Genomic DNA, 18,245 nt, shown 5'->3' on the forward strand with positions numbered 1-18,245 from the left:
CATAAAGGATGTCAGCATCCCTTCTCCACAACCAGAGGACCCTGACTGAGCCCTCGACTCCGGACTCGAATAAGATTTGGTTATATCCGTGGAGCTGATAGACCGGCAGTTCTATCAGTTAAGCTGCGACGATGCCATGGTGGTCATTACGGCCGACTATCCTGGACCGCTCCCTGCATCGCACGTAAGAAAAACCAAAAATCCTAACTCCAAAAATAGGATCCCCTTTTAGACACTTCACCCACCATATACACATTGTGTTTTACAGGGAAGGCATTCGGGACGCCCTGCCAAACCCGCAGCAACGCGCCAACAGGAGGCACCGAGGCCGGGTAGGCCAAAAAGGAAGGCGGTCAGGACGGAGACGCTGGCGCAAAGGTATAACAAACCCCGATCTGTGGTTGTCGTCTTTCTCGAAATATAATGACGCCCGTGTTTCTTTAACAGAAAAAACGCTCGCCGGAATATGTCCGGCGATGTTACTAATCACGCTTCCACCAGCCGGGCGCCAGGACCGGACATAGAGGCGGAAGCCGATATGGGGCAGACGCCGGATAATCCCCCTATAGAGGATGCGGATATATTATCCGCTACTAGCTTAGAAGTGGAAAGCGCCATGAATCATAGGCGCCGTCGGGCCGTACTCCGGGACGCTTGTTTCTCACCAGAGGCATTTGATGCCTTTAATTCCGGAGAGGCGTACCTCCGTGTTGCTCAAGATGGTCTAGCCAGAGCCATGGATCAGTATGTAAAGGATGTATGGGTAAGTAAATCTAGCGATTTATATGTATCAGTAGCCCCTGAGACTTGAAACAGTTAGCAGAACTGATTTAAGGATCACATTTATTGAGCAGGTTCTTACAGAGAAGAATACGAGGTTGTCCCAGGAGCTGGAGGAGTGCAAGACCCAACTGCGGGCCGCTGTTGCCGCACTGCAGGAATCGAAAAAGCCTCCCGCTGGTAACATTTACTTTAAAGAATGATGGTTACCATATAGTGTGCGGCGTGGCTGCAGATCTAACAATAGATGTTGCAGATGAATCCGTAGAAAATCCAGAGGACCAACATGTTATGCGACAGCTAGAGGCTGGCAAACGCGTGCTGGCTGAGGTTAGGTGGGAGAAAAACAATCTCCAAGATGCCAATATTAAGCTGAGCGTGGAACTAAAAGACATTCGGGGCCAGCCTGCAGACTCCGAGAAGGAGAATAAGCGGCTTCGGCGCAGCATTTTCAGTAAGTGCTTGAACGAACCCTTTTAAAGGAGTTTGCAGAAGAAGCCAACTAATAGCGTTATGTCTATAGGTATGCTGACGGGTCGTCCCGTGGAGGAAATGCCCGGGTCTGCGGGTGATCTTCTATCCGAGTTGTCACATCTGCACGAACAATTTCGGCATGTGATGCAGGGTGTTGCCCAGGCCTTGTGGCCGTCAGTCTCCCTGCCAGAGGGCGTTGCAGAGCTTGTGGAGAAGCTCAAGGGAGCACGGCGGCGCTTCCGATTATGGAAGATATCAGCCTGCCGAGAGGGTGCCAGAGAAGCCTGGGCCATGGTGAAGACGCGTATAACAAGGCAGACCCAAATCACATGGCCGAGGTCTGACCTATGGGGCCCGACGGAACAGAGATCCTCGTTAGCTTAGTTTATGGGCAAGTAGAATTAGCCGCAAAGTATTCCCAACAAGGATTGTAGGCTAGACCACCTGTTGGATGGTATAGAGGAGGAATTTAGTCAGTCTGCATGACTATGTAATTAAAGTGACATGTATAATGCCTTCTAGCCGGATTGTAGATCATTTGTCATGGCGGACCTTTTCTTTTCAACCTCGGGACCCGATAGTCCGGAGTGTATCCGAATACCCGCTCAGTTATATAAGAACCGGGGTATGCGTAGAGACTAGGCGTAGGGGTCATTGGTGCTTGAACAGAATAGTGCCCAACTAGTTATGTTATATTACATGGGTAGTAAGAAACATCTTCCAGGGAGAATAGTTTTGTTAAAGGTTCCTTTCCCTGGGTAAGCATGCCCTAAAGTGCATGTCCGGACTGCGATAGGAAACACAGGAAAAAACATCTGGGGGCAGATATGGAAAATAAGTAAAAAATCATCTTTTGTTCGCCGACCGAATATTCCCTTAAGAACGCTAGCTTTCGGCTTCACCCAGTCTGAGGTACACATCCGGCTGACCCGGCAGTAACAATCGCAGAGGTGCTCCCCTTATGTCCTAGCCGAATTAACGGGAACGTAGGGCATAAATACAAGAGTCAGGCAACCCAGCTTGGCCAAAACTTTAGTCATATCGATGCATATAATGGCAAAAAAAGGTACATGTGGAAGCATAACACATGTGCGGGGCACGAGGCCCAAGTAAATAATCAAGCTTCTATGAAAGAAGCACCCAGGTATGATGAGTGCGGCTAGCGCATATGTAATGTGCAAATGAGGCGCAAGTTGGCCTTTGAAGGCCTGGAGAAAGAATAAAAGAAAGAAAGAAAAATAGGACAAATAATAAATAAAAGTGGACAGAGGAAGGGGACAAACACAGGGTCCGGCACTAGGCGTAGAATCTTCGGAGCCTGGCCGTGTTCCATGGGTTTGGCTCGAGTTGATTAGTCGATGCATCCCGCAGTCGGTACGCTCCACCGGTCAGAACTTGGTCAATAATGAAGGGACCTTCCCATTTGGGCTCGAGCTTGTTCTTTTTATTATCCGGCAGACATAGAACTAGTTCACCAACGTTATAAGTTTTGGCCCGTACTTCTTTGCTTTGGTATCTGCGAGCCTTTTGCTGATAAAATGCGAAACATGCTTTTGCTATGTTGCGCTCCTCCTCCAGGGTGTCCATACTGTCCTGCCGAACGAGCTCGGCTTCTCTTTCTTCGTACATGCGCACTCGAGGTGAGTCATGAATTATGTCACAGGGCAAGACTACCTCTGCGCCGTACACCATGAAGAAGGGTGTATATCCGATACTACGATTCGGTGTGCTCCGCAGCTCCCAGAGTACGGAGTCGAGCTCCTCTACCCAGTGCATGTTAGACTCCATTAAGGAACGCACTAATCTGGGTTTAATGCCGCTCATTATAAGACCGTTTGCTCTCTCGACTTGACCGTTGGTTTGTGGGTGATAGACTGAAGCATAATCGAGTTTGATGCCCATTTTGCTACACCAGAGTTTTACCTCATCGGCTGTGAAGCTCGTGCCATTGTCAGTGATGATGCTGTGGGGGACGCCATAACGGTGTACGACCCCGGATATAAAGTCTATCACCGGTCCGGATTCGGCTGTTTTAACAGGTTTGGCCTCTATCCATTTGGTGAATTTATCCACGATGACCAGTAAGTATTTTTTTCTTGTGGGTTCCCCCTTTAAGGGGTCCAACCATGTCAAGTCCCAAGACCGCAAAGGGCCACATAATGGGGATTGTTTGGAGGGACGTGGGTGGCATGTGGCTTTGATTTGCAAAGAGCTGGCAACCGGCGCAACGTTGGACCAAGTCCTGTGCATCTACCCGGGCCGTTGGCCAATAGAATCCTGTACGGAAGGCCTTGCTTACAAGAGCCCGGGCTGCGGCATGGTGACCGTCGAGTCTGGCATGAATTTCAGCCAGGAGCTTCCGCCCTTCCTCTTCGGAGATGCACCTTTGAAGGACTCCGGTGGTGCTTTTATTATAAAGCTCTCCCTCATGGACCTTATAGACTTTAGATCGCCGCACTATGCAGCGTGCCTCATTTTGGTCCTCGGGGAGTTCTTGCCTAGTTAGGTAGGCCAGGAATGGTTCTGTCCATGGGGCGATGACGGCCATTATAACGTCGGCTGAAGATGTTTTTTCGGTGATAGAGCCTCCGATTACATCAGAGTGTTCGGTATCGGGCATTGCGGTTGGGTTCGGGCTATTATTGTTGGGTTCCCTTTCCCATGCTACGGATGGCTTGAACAGCCTCTCCAAAAAGATGCTGGGAGGACTGCATCGCGTCTTGCACCGATACGCGCGAGGACATCTGCCGCCTGATTGTTTTCTCGGGCTACATGGTGAAATTCGAGCCCCTCGAACCGAGCTGACATTTTTAGGACGGCGTTGCGATAGGCCGCCATTTTCGGATCCTTGGCATCAAAGTCTCCATTTATTGGGGATATTGCGAGGTTCGAATCCCCCCGCACCTCTAGGCGTTGAATGCCCATGGATACTACCATCCGAAGACCATGTAAAAGAGCCTCATATTTGGTTGCATTGTTGGAGTCTGTATACATTATCTGGAGTACGTATTGAACTGTATCTCCGGTTGGGATGTCAAAATGATGCCAGCCCCCAGACCAGCCAACATTTTGGAGCCGTCGAAGTGCATGATCCAGTTGGAATACGCGACGTACTCTTTAGGGAGTTCGGCTTCCATCCATTCAGCGACAAAGTCGGCCAGTACTTGCGACTTAATGGCTCGCCGTGGTTCGTATGTTATGTCGAAGGGGAGGAGCTCGATGGCCCATTTAGCAATCCGGCCCATAGCATCGCGGTTGTTTATAATATCATTAAGTGGCACTTCCGAGGCTACTGTAAACGAACACTCTTGAAAGTAGTGTCGCAGCTTCCGGGATGCCATGAATACCGCATAGGCTATCTTTTGATAATGTGGGTACCATGATTTGCATGGAGTGAGGACAGTGGATACATAGTATACCGGCTTTTGAAGAGGGAATTTATGTCCGTCCGCTTCCCGTTCGACAATGAGCACTGCGCTGACAACTTGATGAGTTGCCGCAATGTACAACAGCATTGGTTCACCGATGTTTGGCGCGACCAAGATTGGGTTAGTTTCCAAAATGGCCTTTATTTCTTCCAATCCGGTTGTGCCCATGTCGGTCCACTCGAAGTGTTCGGTGCATCGAAGGAGGTGATAAAGGGGTAAAGCCTTTTCTCCTAAGCGGGAGATAAAGCGGCTTAGAGCCGCCACGCATCCAGTTAACTTCTGGATTTGTTTGAGGTCTGTTGGGGTAGCAAACTATGACAAAGCTCGGATTTTGGCCGGATTAGCTTCAATACCTCTACTGGAGACAATGAAACCTAGGAGATTTCTGGCTGGTACGCCGAAAACGCATTTTTCCGGATAGAGCTTGATGTCGTATGTTCGGAGGTTGTTGAATGTGAGCCTCAAGTCGTATATCAAAGAATTGACATGTTTGGTTTTGATGACCACATAGTCTACGTATGCCTCTACTATTTTGCCGATTTGTTTCTCCAGACATGTCTGAATCATGCGCTAATATGTTGCGCCGGCGTTTTTGAGCCCAAAAGGCATTGTGTTAAAACAGAAGGGACCGTATGGTGTGATGAATGCCGTTGCGGCTTGGTCGGACTCCGCCATCTTGACTTGGTGGTAACCGGAGTATGCGTCGAGGAAACACAATGACTCGTGTCCTGCGGTAGCATCAATAATTTGATCGATGCGGGGGAGGGGGAAGGGGTCCTTTGGGCAAGCTTTATTGAGGTCCTTGAAACCGACACAAAGGCGCCAGGATTTATCCTTCTTTGGTACCATCACCAGGTTTGCTAGCCAGTCCGGGTGTTTTATTTCTTTGATGAATCCGGCCTCCAATCACTTGGCTAGTTCCTCTCCCATGGCCGATCTCTTAGGTTTGGAGAAACACCGAAGAGCTTGCTTGACCGGCTTGAATCCCTTTAGGATATTGAAGCTATGCTCGGCCAGCCTGCGTGGGATTCCTGGCATGTCTGAGGGATGCCAGGCGAATATGTCCCAATTCTCGCGTAGGAACTCTCGTAGTGCGGCGTCCACGGCGGGGTTTAACTGTGCCCCGATGGAGACTGTTTTTGTAGGGTCCGTTGAGTGGACTTGGAATTTGACTATTTCATCCGGTGGTTTGAAAGAGGTGGACTTGGATCTCTTATCGAGTATCACGTCCTCCCTGTCCACTGTGGAGCGTAGCATGGTTAATTCCACAGTCGCTAGGGCTTCGGATAATGCCTCGAGGGCCAGTGCGTCTGTATTGTTTTCGGTGCGGAGTGCTGTGTCCGGATCACTAGATAGAGTGATAATTCCGTTGGGCCCGGGCATTTTGAGCTTCATGTACCCGTAATGGGGTAAGGCTTCGAAGATTGTGAATGCCTCCCGCCCTAACAGGGCGTGGTAACCGCTACTGAACGGGGCCACTTGGAACGTAATCTCTTCGGACCTATAATTCTCCGACGTGCCGAACACCACATCTAGTGTGATTTTGCCTGTACAGCGCGCTTCCCAACTGGGGATTATTCCTCTAAAGGTTGTGCTGCTTCGCTCGATGCAGTTCCAGTCTATTTCCATTTTTTGAAGGGTTTCCTCATAAATGAGGTTTAATCTGCTACCGCCGTCCATGAGTACCTTGGTGAGTCGAAAGCCGTCCACAATTAGACTGACGACTAGTGCAGCTGGTGCTCGGGCTGTTCGGAATTTAGGTTCATCACTGGCATTGAAGGTAATAGCTATGTCACTCCATGGATTTATTGCTGCTATGTGGCAGATTTCCGCCATGCTGCAGAGTGTTCGCTTGCGCCTATTATTTGACACAAATGTCTCAAAGACTGTTAACACCGTATTGTTATCCACGGGATGGTGCTTTGTGGCATTTGGGATGAGAAGATCCTCACCACTTTTGGCCACCTGCCGGAGTATCCAACATGCTCTAAGGTTGTGCGTTGGTATTGTATCCGATGTACTATGAATTTTGCAGGGGCCATTGAGCCATCCCTCTAGTACGGTTCCATGCCCTATAGAGGGTTTTTGCTTTTTGGTAGTTTACCCGGGTGTCTTTTGATAATGCACCCTTTTATTTCAGACTGGGTTTGTATTTAGGGCCGGATTATCCCAAAAGTTTGTTTCGGTTTTCCAGGCACTTTCCATCGCGCAGTACTTTCGTACTATGGATGCCAAGTTGGCAAAACGTGATATCTCACGGTGATTTATGGCGTTAAGGATTCCCTTGTCCATGCAGTTATTGCAGAAAAATAAGATTGCGTCTTCCTCGCGATAGTCTTTAACCTTGTTCATCGCAAGGAGGAATCTGGCCCAATAGTGATGTACTGTTTCCTGGGGCTCTTGCCTAATGTGGGAAAGATCGGTTATGTTTGGGTGCGTGAGTGGATTTGAATCCGAACCCTTACCCGATCTGGGATCCAGGGGCTGAGGAATTTCCAATTTTGGAAATTCTGGTTCCAGGGTGTAGCCCGATAATCCTGGCCTGCTCCCTGACTCTAAGTTCAGGGATTGGGTGTTGTCCTCCCGTGAACGGGTATCCCGCTCGGAGAGCTCAGGAATCCGGACATAGTTGGTCCTCAATATGGAGGAGAGGTCGCCGCATTGTTCCTCCGCTACTGCAATATGATGGGTGACCGGCGGAGAGTTAATCCCCCTTTGATCGGGTTTAAGCCCAATCCGATCATAGTCTGTAGCGACTCCCAGGGCGGCGATGCGATCCAAGAGCTCGTTTAGAGAGGCGAGCTCCATTGGATCCATACGTTCGGTGAGTGCTGATTTGACGTGGAGGCAGTTTTAGATGACCCGAGAAGTCAGCGTCGGTGCGGCGGCCGAACAGGCAGTCATGATGAAACCGCCTAGCCGGAGAGTTTGGCCGACAGCCAAAGCTCCCCCAACAGTAGTACCGTCTTTAAAGACGAGACGAGACATCCTTCCTTCTGGCGACGGCACAGTGGAACTCTCAATGAAAGCACTAATGTCGGTGTCAAAACTGGCGGATCTCGGGTAGGGGGTCCCGAACTGTGCGTCTAAGGCGGATGGTAACAGGAGGCAGGGGACACGATGTTTTACCCAGGTTCGGGCCCTCTTGATGGAGGTAAAACCCTACGTCCTGCTTGATTAATATTGATGATATCGGTAGTACAAGAGTTTATCTACCACGTGATCGGAGAGGCTAAACCCTAAAAGCTAGCCTATGGTATGATTGTAGGTTGTTGTCCTACGGACTAAAACCCTCCGGTTTATATAGACACCGGAGAGGGTTAGGGTTACACAAGGTCGGTTACAAAGGAGGAGATATACATATCCGTATTGCCTAGCTTGCCTTCCACGCCAAGTAGAGTCCCATCCGGACACGGGACGAAGTCTTCAATCTTGTATCTTCATAGTCCAACAGTCCGGCCAAAGTATATAATCCGGCTATCCGGATACCCCCTAATCCTGGATTCCCTCACCTACTAAGGAATTACTCACTCCCGGCGGTGAGCATCATGAAATTGGTAAAGGAGGAAGGTTTGTGATGATGATGGCGACGAATCCCCCTCTCTGGAGCCCCGAACGGACTCCAGATCAGTCCTCCCGACGAAGAACAACATGCGGTGGCGGCTCCATATCGTAAAACATGATGAATCCTTCTCTCCGATTTTCCTCCCGGAATAGGGTTATATAGAGTTGGAGTTCAGGTCGGAGGAGGTCCAGGGGGCCCACAAGTCCTTTAGGCGTGCCCCAGGGGGGCACCCCCCAGGCTTGTGGCCTCTGGGTGGACCCCCTTTGGTTAATTCTTGCGCCAGTGTTTTTTATATATTCCAAAAAATTCTCCGTAAATTTTCAGGTCAATCCGAGAACTTTATTTCTGCACAAAAATAACACCATGGAAATTCTGCTGAAAACAGCGTCAGTCCAGGTTAGTTCCATTCAAATCATGCAAATTAGAGTCCAAAACAAGGGCAAAAGAGTTTGGAAAAGTAGATATGATGGAGACATATCATTTACCTGAAGGGTAACATCAACAATAATAGTTCATGAATACCTACATCAGAGTGGCTATATATATCTGGATCTTAATTCCTCCAACACATAGTGCTGGCCAAAAAGAAAAGGTGTAAAAAGAAGAGGTGATGATCACCATGACTCTTGTATAAGGGTAAGAAGTAAAAAGGTAAAAGATTGGCCCTTTGCAAAGGGAAGCAGAGGTTGTCATGCGCCTTTATGGTTGGATGCATGAAATCTTAATGCAAAAGAACGTCACTTTATATTGCCGCTTGTGATAAAGAAGTTTATTATGCAGGTTGTCGCTTTTGTTTCTTCCATATCACAAGTTCGTATAAAGCTTATTTTCCTCACACTAAAAGATCATACATATTTACAGAGCAATTTTTATTGCTTGCACCGATGACAACTTACTTGAAGGATCTTACTCAATCCATAGGTAGGTATGGTGGACTCTCATGGAAGAACCTGGTTAAGGGATTTTGGAGGCACAAGTAATATCTCTACTTGTTGCAAAAGATTTGGCTAGCATGGGGTGAGAAGCAATCTCAACATGTTGGAGGATCCATGACAATATAACTTCTATTCGGATATAAAGAAACATAACCCATTATGTTGTCTTCCTTATCCAACATCAACCTTTTAGCATATAATATTTTAATGAGTGCTCACAATCACAAAAGATGTCCAAGATAGTGTATTTATATGTGAGACCTCTCTTTCTTTATTACTTCCTATTAATTGCAACAATGACCAAAACTATGCTTGTCAACTCCCAATAAGTTTCATGCGACATACTTCTTATATGTGAAGTCATCACTTCCCATAAGATCATTATATAATATTGTTTTACTCTTTATTTCTTTTTCTCAAGATCATAGCAAGAAAGCAAAGCCCTCAACTCAAAACTAATCTTTATTATATAACTCCTGGGCTCGATTACATAGAGGGAAAACAGAGCAAAACTCAAAGCTAAATCATACTAAAAACTTTATTCTACTAAACCAAGATATAACACCAAAAGGATCGAACTAAGAAAAGTGATAAAGGTAAACATGTGATGGTGATACAATACCAGGGCACCTCCACCAAGCTTGGCACAAGCCAAGGGGAGTGCCCATACCCATGTACTTAAGTCTCTTTCTTAGGAGGTGGTGATGTTGGAGTTGATGATGGAGTTGATGATGTTGTGGGCTTATCATGCATCTTCCAGGGCATATGTTCACCATCATAGAAAGATGAACGAGTCTCTAGGATACTCAAATCTACAGGCAAACTCATCCTCTTAAATCTATATTCATTCTCACAGTTTTGGTTTGGCAGGTCATAGATCTGGGCTTGGAGATGCTCGATTTTCTTATGAGGTTTGAAGATGGCCTTCCTAATATCACTAGCATCCAACTTGTGGTCACGGGTAAAATCTATGATCATGAGGTGATTGGCATTGAGTCCTCGTTCCACTATCCCTTGGCACTTGAAGACATCCTTCTCCACTGCTTCCAACCTGGACTCCACGCTTCCGGTCCTCCTTGGTCCTTGAACATCGTGGATGTGAAGCACCCCCTCACGCATCTCAATGGTTTGAGGGTGTTGCAGCACTTCCACGAGGTAGGGGTTGATAACCTTTTCAAAGAACCTGTCCTTCGGAGCGCTTGGCGACGTCAGGGTGATCTAGATCTGTCAGAAAAAACAACTCGAAACAAGAGCATAGGATATTGCCATGGTACGGTGGTCAAAACCTTTGGGAGAATAGAAAATGAATTTTTACCGACCAGAATGAGTGTACTACAAGAAAACGGAGTCCAGAAGACACACGAGTTGGCCACAAGCCTGGGAGGCGCGTCCAGGGGGTTGGGCGCGCCCCCAGGGCTCGTCTCCTTCTCGTGCACTTTTCAGACTACTTTTTATTTTCCTAACGCTTAAAATATTCCAAAACAGAGTAATATTGCTTTTGGAAAAGTTTTGGAGTCGGTTTACTTACCGCATCACATACATATTCCTTTTTGGAGGTCTGGAGCGTTTTGGAAAGTTTCCCTTATGTACTCCTCGGGTGTTATGGTATTAATAATATTGGTTTCAACATATTTGGATTACCCGAGATATAATGTTTGATTCTTTACCCGTTTACCACCTTCGGGTTAGGGCCTTTGGAGTTGTTGATCTTTATGGCACCAGAACGATAAACTTCCTCGATAATGTAATGCGCTTCCCATTTAGAGAGAAGTTTTCCTACAAAAAATCTTAAACAAGAATTGTATAGCAGGACATGGTCGCCTACATTAAATTCATGCTTTTGTTGTTTCCTTTTGTCATGCCATCTTTTAACCTTTTCTTTAAACAATTTGGCATTCTCATAGGCTTGGGTTCTCCATTCACCAAGTGAGCTAATGTCAAATAACCTATTCTCATTGGCAAATTTGAAATCATAGTTGAGCTCTTTAATTGCCCAATAAGCTTTATGTTCTAGTTCAAGAGGTAAGTGACATGCTTTTCCATAAACCATTTTATATGGAGACATACCCATAGGGTTTTTTAGTAGCATTTCTATAAGCCCATAATGCATCATCAAGTTTCTTAAACAAATTCTTTCTAGATTTATTAACAGTCTTTTGCAAGATCAATTTCTTTTCTTGGTTACTCAATTCTACTTGACCACTAGACTGAGGATGATATGGAGATGCAATTCTATGGTTAACATCATACTTAGCAAGCAATTTATGTAAAAGCACCTTGAATGAAGTGTGAACCACCATCAGTTATTAGATATCTAGGGACTTCAAACCTTGCAAAAATAGCTTCTTTAAGCATTTTAATGGAAGTGTTATGATCAGCACTACTAGTTGGAATAGCTTCTACCCACTTAGTAACATAATCAACAACAACCAAAATATGTGTATACCCATTAGACGAAGGAAAATGTCACATATAATCAAATCCCCAAACATCAAATGGTTCAATAACAAGTGAATAATTCATAGGAATTTCCTCACATCTACTAATATTACCAATTCTTTGGCATTCATCACAAGACAAGACAAACTTACGGGCATCCTTAAAAAGGGTAGGCCAATAAAAACCGGATTCTAATACCTTGTGTGCAATTCTATGATCAGCATATGGTGTCCTCCGTAGGCCTTGGAGTGACACTTGCGTAGGATTTGTTCTCGTTCATGCTCAGGTACACAACGTCTAATAACACCATCTACACCTTCTTTATAAAGGTGTGGGTCATCCCAGAAGTAATGTCTTAAATCATAGAAAAACTTTTTTATTTTGTTGGTATGTGAAACTAGGAGGTAAACATTTAGCAACAATATAATTGGCATAGTCTGCATACCATGGAGTACTACGAGAAGCATTTATGGCAGCTAGTCGTTCATCATGAAAGCTATCATCAATAGGTAGTGGGTCATCAAGAACATTTTCTAGCCTGGACAAGTGATCTGCTACAGGGTTCTCAGCTCCCTTTCTATCAATAATATGTAAATCAAATTCTTGTAGCAAGAGAACACATCTAATAAGTCTAGGTTTAGCATCTTTCTTTTCCATAAGATATTTAACAGCAACATGGTCAGTGGGAACATTTACTTTAGAATCAACAATATAAGATCTAAACTTGTCACAACCAAACACAACTGCTAAAAAATATTTTTCAGTAGTAGCATAATTTCTTTGAGCACTGTCTAGAGTTTCACTAGCATAATGGATAACATTTAATTTTTTATCAACTCTTTGTCCTATAACAGCAGCAACAACATAATCACTAGCATCACACATAATTTCAAAGGTTAGGTTCCAATCAGGCAGTTGAACAATAGGTGTAGAGATTAAGGCTTTCTTAAGGATTTCAAATGCTTCTACAGAATCATCATCAAAAACAAATGGAACATCTTTTTGCAAGAGATTAGTGAGAGTCCTAGAAATTTTAGAGAAGTCTTTAATAAATCTCTTATAGAAACCATCTTGACCAAGAAAACTTCTTATACCTTTGATATCTTTAGGACACTACATTTTTTCAATAGCATCAACTTTAGCTTTATCAACATCAATACCTCTTTTGGAGATTTTATGCCCCAAGACAATACCTTCATTAACCATAAAGTGGCACTTCTCCCAATTCAAGAAAAGATTAGTATCTTCACATCTCTGCAAAACTCGATCAAGGTTGCTTAAGCAATCATCAAAAGAAGTTCTATAAACGGGGAAATCATCCATGAAAACCTCGACAATCTTTTCACAAAAGTCAGATAATATAGCAGTCATACATCTTTGAAAAGTAGCGGGTGCATTACATAAACCAAATGGCATACGTCTATAAGCAAAGGTACCAAAAGGCCATGTAAAAGTAGTTTTTTCTTGATCCTCCTATGACACAAGTATTTGGGAAAAACCAGAATAACCATCTAGAAAGCAAAAGTGTGTATGTTTCGATAGTCTTTCTAGCATTCAATTAATGGATGGCAGATGATAATAATCTTTCCTAGTAGCTTTGTTTAATTTTCCAAAATTAATTACCATCCTATAACCTATAACAATTCTTTGTGGGATCAATTCATTTCACTACAAAAAAAATACACTTCCGTGATGATACGTGTTTGTCACAGTATGTCGCATTTTTTGTCATGCATGTACATCCATGACGATTTTATGAAAAAATCAAGATAGTCATACCTGTGCTGTCGTGGAAGTGTTCCATGACATTACCAAAATTATCATCACGGAAGTGTCCACTTCCATGACGATAAATCACGCGTCACAGAAGTGATTTCGTCAAGGGTGACCGACACGTGGCATCCACCATAACAGAACGCCGTTAAGCTATCGGGTCGGGTTTTGGATCCGATAACCTGTTAACAGCCCCGACCAATGGGAAATTTCCACGTGTAAAATTCTTATTGGCCGGACGAAACACGTGTCAGCTCGTCAGTCGGTCAGATAGGCGCCTATGATATGTCGACATGTGCCACGGCCCACCACTGGCCCATTTAGCTTACAAAGCCGGCCCGTTTGACTTGGTCAAAAGTTAACGGCACTAGTAGAAAACAGGGCTTTGGTCCAGGCCGGGTCAGCCCATTAGTCCCGGTTCAGTCTAGAACCGAGACCAATGTGGGCATTGGTCCCGGTTCGTGAGCCCAGGGGGCCGGCCGGGCCACGTGGGCCATTGTCCCGGTTCATCTGGACCTTTTGGTCCTGGTTGGTGGGATGAACCAGGACCAATGGGCCTCGCTCCTGGCCCACCACCATTGGTCCCAGTTGGTGGCTTGAACCGGGACCAAAGGCTCCCCTTTAGTCCCGGCTCATGTCACCAACCGGGACCAATGAGGTGCCTATATATACCCCCTCGCGCAAGAGCAGAGCACAGTGCTTTCTTTTTTCTGGCCGAGGGGGAGAGGGCTTTGTGGTGCTCTAGCTCACCTCCTATGCACATGAGGTGTTCGATGGAATGCCCGTGCCACACTACTTAAGCTTTCTCCTCTCGAAGATCGACCTCCAAGCTCCATTTTCCTCAAGATTTGTCTAGATTTAGCGGTCCGTCACGCCCCGTCCCCGTCTTCACTGCCGTCGATCACCCGTGCTGATCTCATCACCGACACCACCGTGGTGAGCCTCTTGTTCTTATCTTCTTTCTGAAAGGAAAAATATTCTTACTTGTATGTTTAGATAGATACTTGTATCATTTTCTTACATTTATTATTGCATCTTATATAGTGCGATGGTTTTGGTATCCACCCCCGTCGGCCCTCGTCCTGTCTATGATTCGGATGTGGTATGTATATTATCTTTATAACTATTGGTTCATTTATTGTTTATGAAAATTATGCCGACCAACATGACATAGATTTTATTTATCTAGGATGTATGTGAATCGGAAATGCCAACCGACCCTATTGTCGAGAGGTTAAATTTAGTTGAAGAAGAAAACAATTTGTTGAAGGAAAAAATAAAAAAAATTGAGGAGGAGAAGATGATATTGGAGTTGCATGTTGCGGATGTCGTCGATGATCACAAGATCAAGATGGATGCAATGCTCTTGAAGATTAGAACGATTAGAAAATATGCCAATCATACCGAGGCTTGGTATCATTATGCCGTTGGATCAATTGTTACCTTGGTTGCGATTATGATTGCATTTGTTTTCGCATTGAAATGTTTTACATAGTTTCAATGTATGGTTTAATTAGTTAGATGCTCTGGAGAGCTATATGTTGTTAGATGAGAACTATGTATGCACTTTGGTTTTAATGTGATGATGAACTTCTATTAATTTGGACACTTAATTATATATAATGCACGCAGATGAACCGGCAATGGATGTATGGTGATAGACACACTCGCGAGTACATTAAGGGCGTGCATGAGTTTCTCGATGCGGCTGAGGCAAACAAGCAGAATGGTTTTATGTGTTGTCCATGCACTGAATGTGGGAATACGAGGTCTTACTCTAACCGGAAAATCATTCACTCCCACCTGCTTTACAAGGGTTTCATGCCACACTATAATGTTTGGATGAGGCACGGAAAAATAGGGGTTATGATGGAAGACGGCGAAGAAGAAGACTACGATGACAACTATGTGCCCCCGGAATACGGTGATGCTGCAACGGGGGGAGCTGGTGAAGATCAAGAGGAACCAGACGATGTGCCCAATGATGCTGCAACGGGTGAAGCTGCTGAAGATCAAGAGGAACCAGACGATGTGCCCGATGATGATGATCTCCGCCGGGTCATTATCGATGCAAGGACGCAATGCATTAGTCAAAAGGAGAAGCTGAAGTTCGATCGCATGTTAGAGGATCACAAAAAAGGGTTATACCCCAATTGCGAAGATGGCAACACAAAGCTCGGTACCGTACTGTAATTGCTGCAGTGGAAGGCAGAGAATGTTGTGGCTGACAAAGGATTTGAGAAGCTACTGAAAATTTTGAAGAAGAAGCTTCCAAAGGATAACGAATTGCCCGATAGTACATACGTAGCAAAGAAGGTCGTATGCCCTCTAGTATTGGAGGTGGAGAAGATACATGCATGCCCTAATGACTGCATCCTCTACCGCGGTGCATACAAGTATCTGAACGCATGCCCGGTATGCGGTGCATTGCGGTATAAGATCAGACGAGATGACCCTGGTGATGTTGACGGCGAGCCCCCCAGGAAGAGGGTTCCTGCGAAGGTGATGTGGTATGCTCCTATAATACCACGGTTGAAACGTCTGTTCAAAAACGAAGAGCATGCCAAGTTGATGCGATGGCACAGTGAGAACCAAAAGAAAGATGGGAAGTTGAGAGCACCCGCTGACGGGTCGCAGTGGAGAAAAATCGAGAGAAAGTACTGGGATGAGTTTGCAAAGGACCCAAGGAATGTATGGTTTGCTTTAAGCGCGGATGGCATTAATCCTTTCAGGGAGCAGAGCAGCAATCACAGCACCTAGCCCGTGACTCTATGTATGTATAACCTTCCTCCTTGGATGTGCATGAAGCAGAAGTTCATTATGATGCCAGTTCTCATCCAAGGCCCTAAGCAACCCGGCAACGAAATTGATGTGTACCTAAGGCCATTAGTTGAAGAACTTTTACAGCTGTGGAATGAAAACGGTGTACATACGTGGGATGAGCACAGACAGGAGGAATTTAACCTTAAGGCGTTGCTGTTCGTGACCATCAACGATTGGCCCGCTCTCAGTAACCTTTCAGGACAGACAAACAAAGGATACCACGCATGCACGCACTGTTTAGATGACACTGAAAGTATATACCTGGAAAAATGCAGGAAGAATGTGTACCTGGGCCATTGTCGATTTCTTTCGACCAACCATCAATGTCGAAAGAAAGGCAAGCATTTCAAAGGCGAGGCAGATCACCGGAAGAAGCCCGCCATGTGCACCGGTGATCACGCGCTTGCTATGGTCAATGATTTACACTACGTAATCTTTGGAAAGGGTCCCGGTGGACTAGCTGTTCCGAATGACGCTGAGGGACACGCACCCATGTGGAAGAAGAAATCTATATTTTGGGACCTACCCTACTGGAAAGACCTAGAGGTCCGCTCCTCAATCGACGTGATGCACGTGACGAAGAACCTTTGCGTGAACCTACTAGGCTTCTTGGGCATGTATGGGAAGACAAAAGATACACCTGAGGCACGGGAGGACCTGCAACGTTTGCACGAAAAAGACGGCATGCCTCCGAAGCAGTATAATGGTCCTGCCAGCTACGCTCTTACGGAAGAAGAGAAAGAAATCTTCTTTGAATGCCTGCTTAGTATGAAGGTCACGACTGGCTTCTCGTCGAATATAAAGGGAATAATAAATATGCTAAAGAAAAATTTTCAGAACCTAAAGTCTCATGACTGCCATGTGATTATGACGCAACTGCTTTCGGTTGCATTGAGGGGGCTTCTACCGGAAAACATCCGATTAGCCATTGTGAAGCTATGTGCATTCCTCAATGCAATCTCTCAGAAGGTGATCGATCTAGAAATCGTACCAAGGCTAAGGAGTGATGTGGCGCAATGTCTTATCAGTTTCGAGCTGGTGTTCCCACCATCCTTCTTCAATATCATGACGCACATCCTAGTTCATCTAGTCGACGAGATTGTCATCCTGGGGCCCGTATTTCTACACAATATGTTCCCCTTTGAGAGGTTTATGGGAGTCCTAAAGAAATATGTCCATAATCGCGCTAGGCCAGAAGGAAGCATCTCCATGGGCCATCAAACAGAGGATGTTATCGGGTTTTGTGTTGACTTCATTCCTGGCCTTAACAAGATAGGTCTCCCTAAATCGCGTATGAGGGGAGACTGACTGGAAGAGGCACTCTTGGAAGAAACTCAATAATATGCAGGGACGGATATTCTTGGTCTCAAGCACACTACACAGTTCTACAGAACTCTACCTTGGTGACCCCGTATGTCGATGAACACAAGAACAGTCTGCGCTCCAAACACCCGGAGTAGTGCGACGACTGGATTACATGTGAACACATCAGGACTTTCAGCAGTTGGTTGGAAACACGTCTCAGAGGTGACAACACTGTTTGTGATGAGTTGTACTTGTTGTCCAGGGGACCATCTTTGACTGTATTGACTTACAAAGGATACGAGATAAATGGGAATACATTTTACACGATCGCCCAAGATCAAAAGAGCAACAACCAAAACAGCGGTGTCCGCTTTGATGCAGCAACCGAGAGCGGAAAGGATACATATTATGGTTACATAGTGGACATATGGGAACTTGACTACGAACCTGATTTTAAGGTCCCTTTGTTTAAGTGCAAATGGGTCAATCTGTTAGGCGGCGGGGTACAGGTAGACCCACAGTACGGAATAACAATAGTGGATCTGAAAAATCTTGGGTACACTGACGAACCGTTCGTCCTAGCCAATGATGTGGCATAGGTTATATATGTGAAGGACATGTCTACCAAACCGAGAAAAAGAAAAGATAAGGAAGCGAATACATCATACGATGAGCCAAAGCGCCACATAGTTCTTTCAGGAAAAAGGGACATCCTGGGAGTGG

This window comes from Triticum dicoccoides, chromosome 1A (assembly GCF_002162155.2).
Source record: "Triticum dicoccoides isolate Atlit2015 ecotype Zavitan chromosome 1A, WEW_v2.0, whole genome shotgun sequence".
NCBI lineage: Eukaryota > Viridiplantae > Streptophyta > Magnoliopsida > Poales > Poaceae > Triticum > Triticum dicoccoides.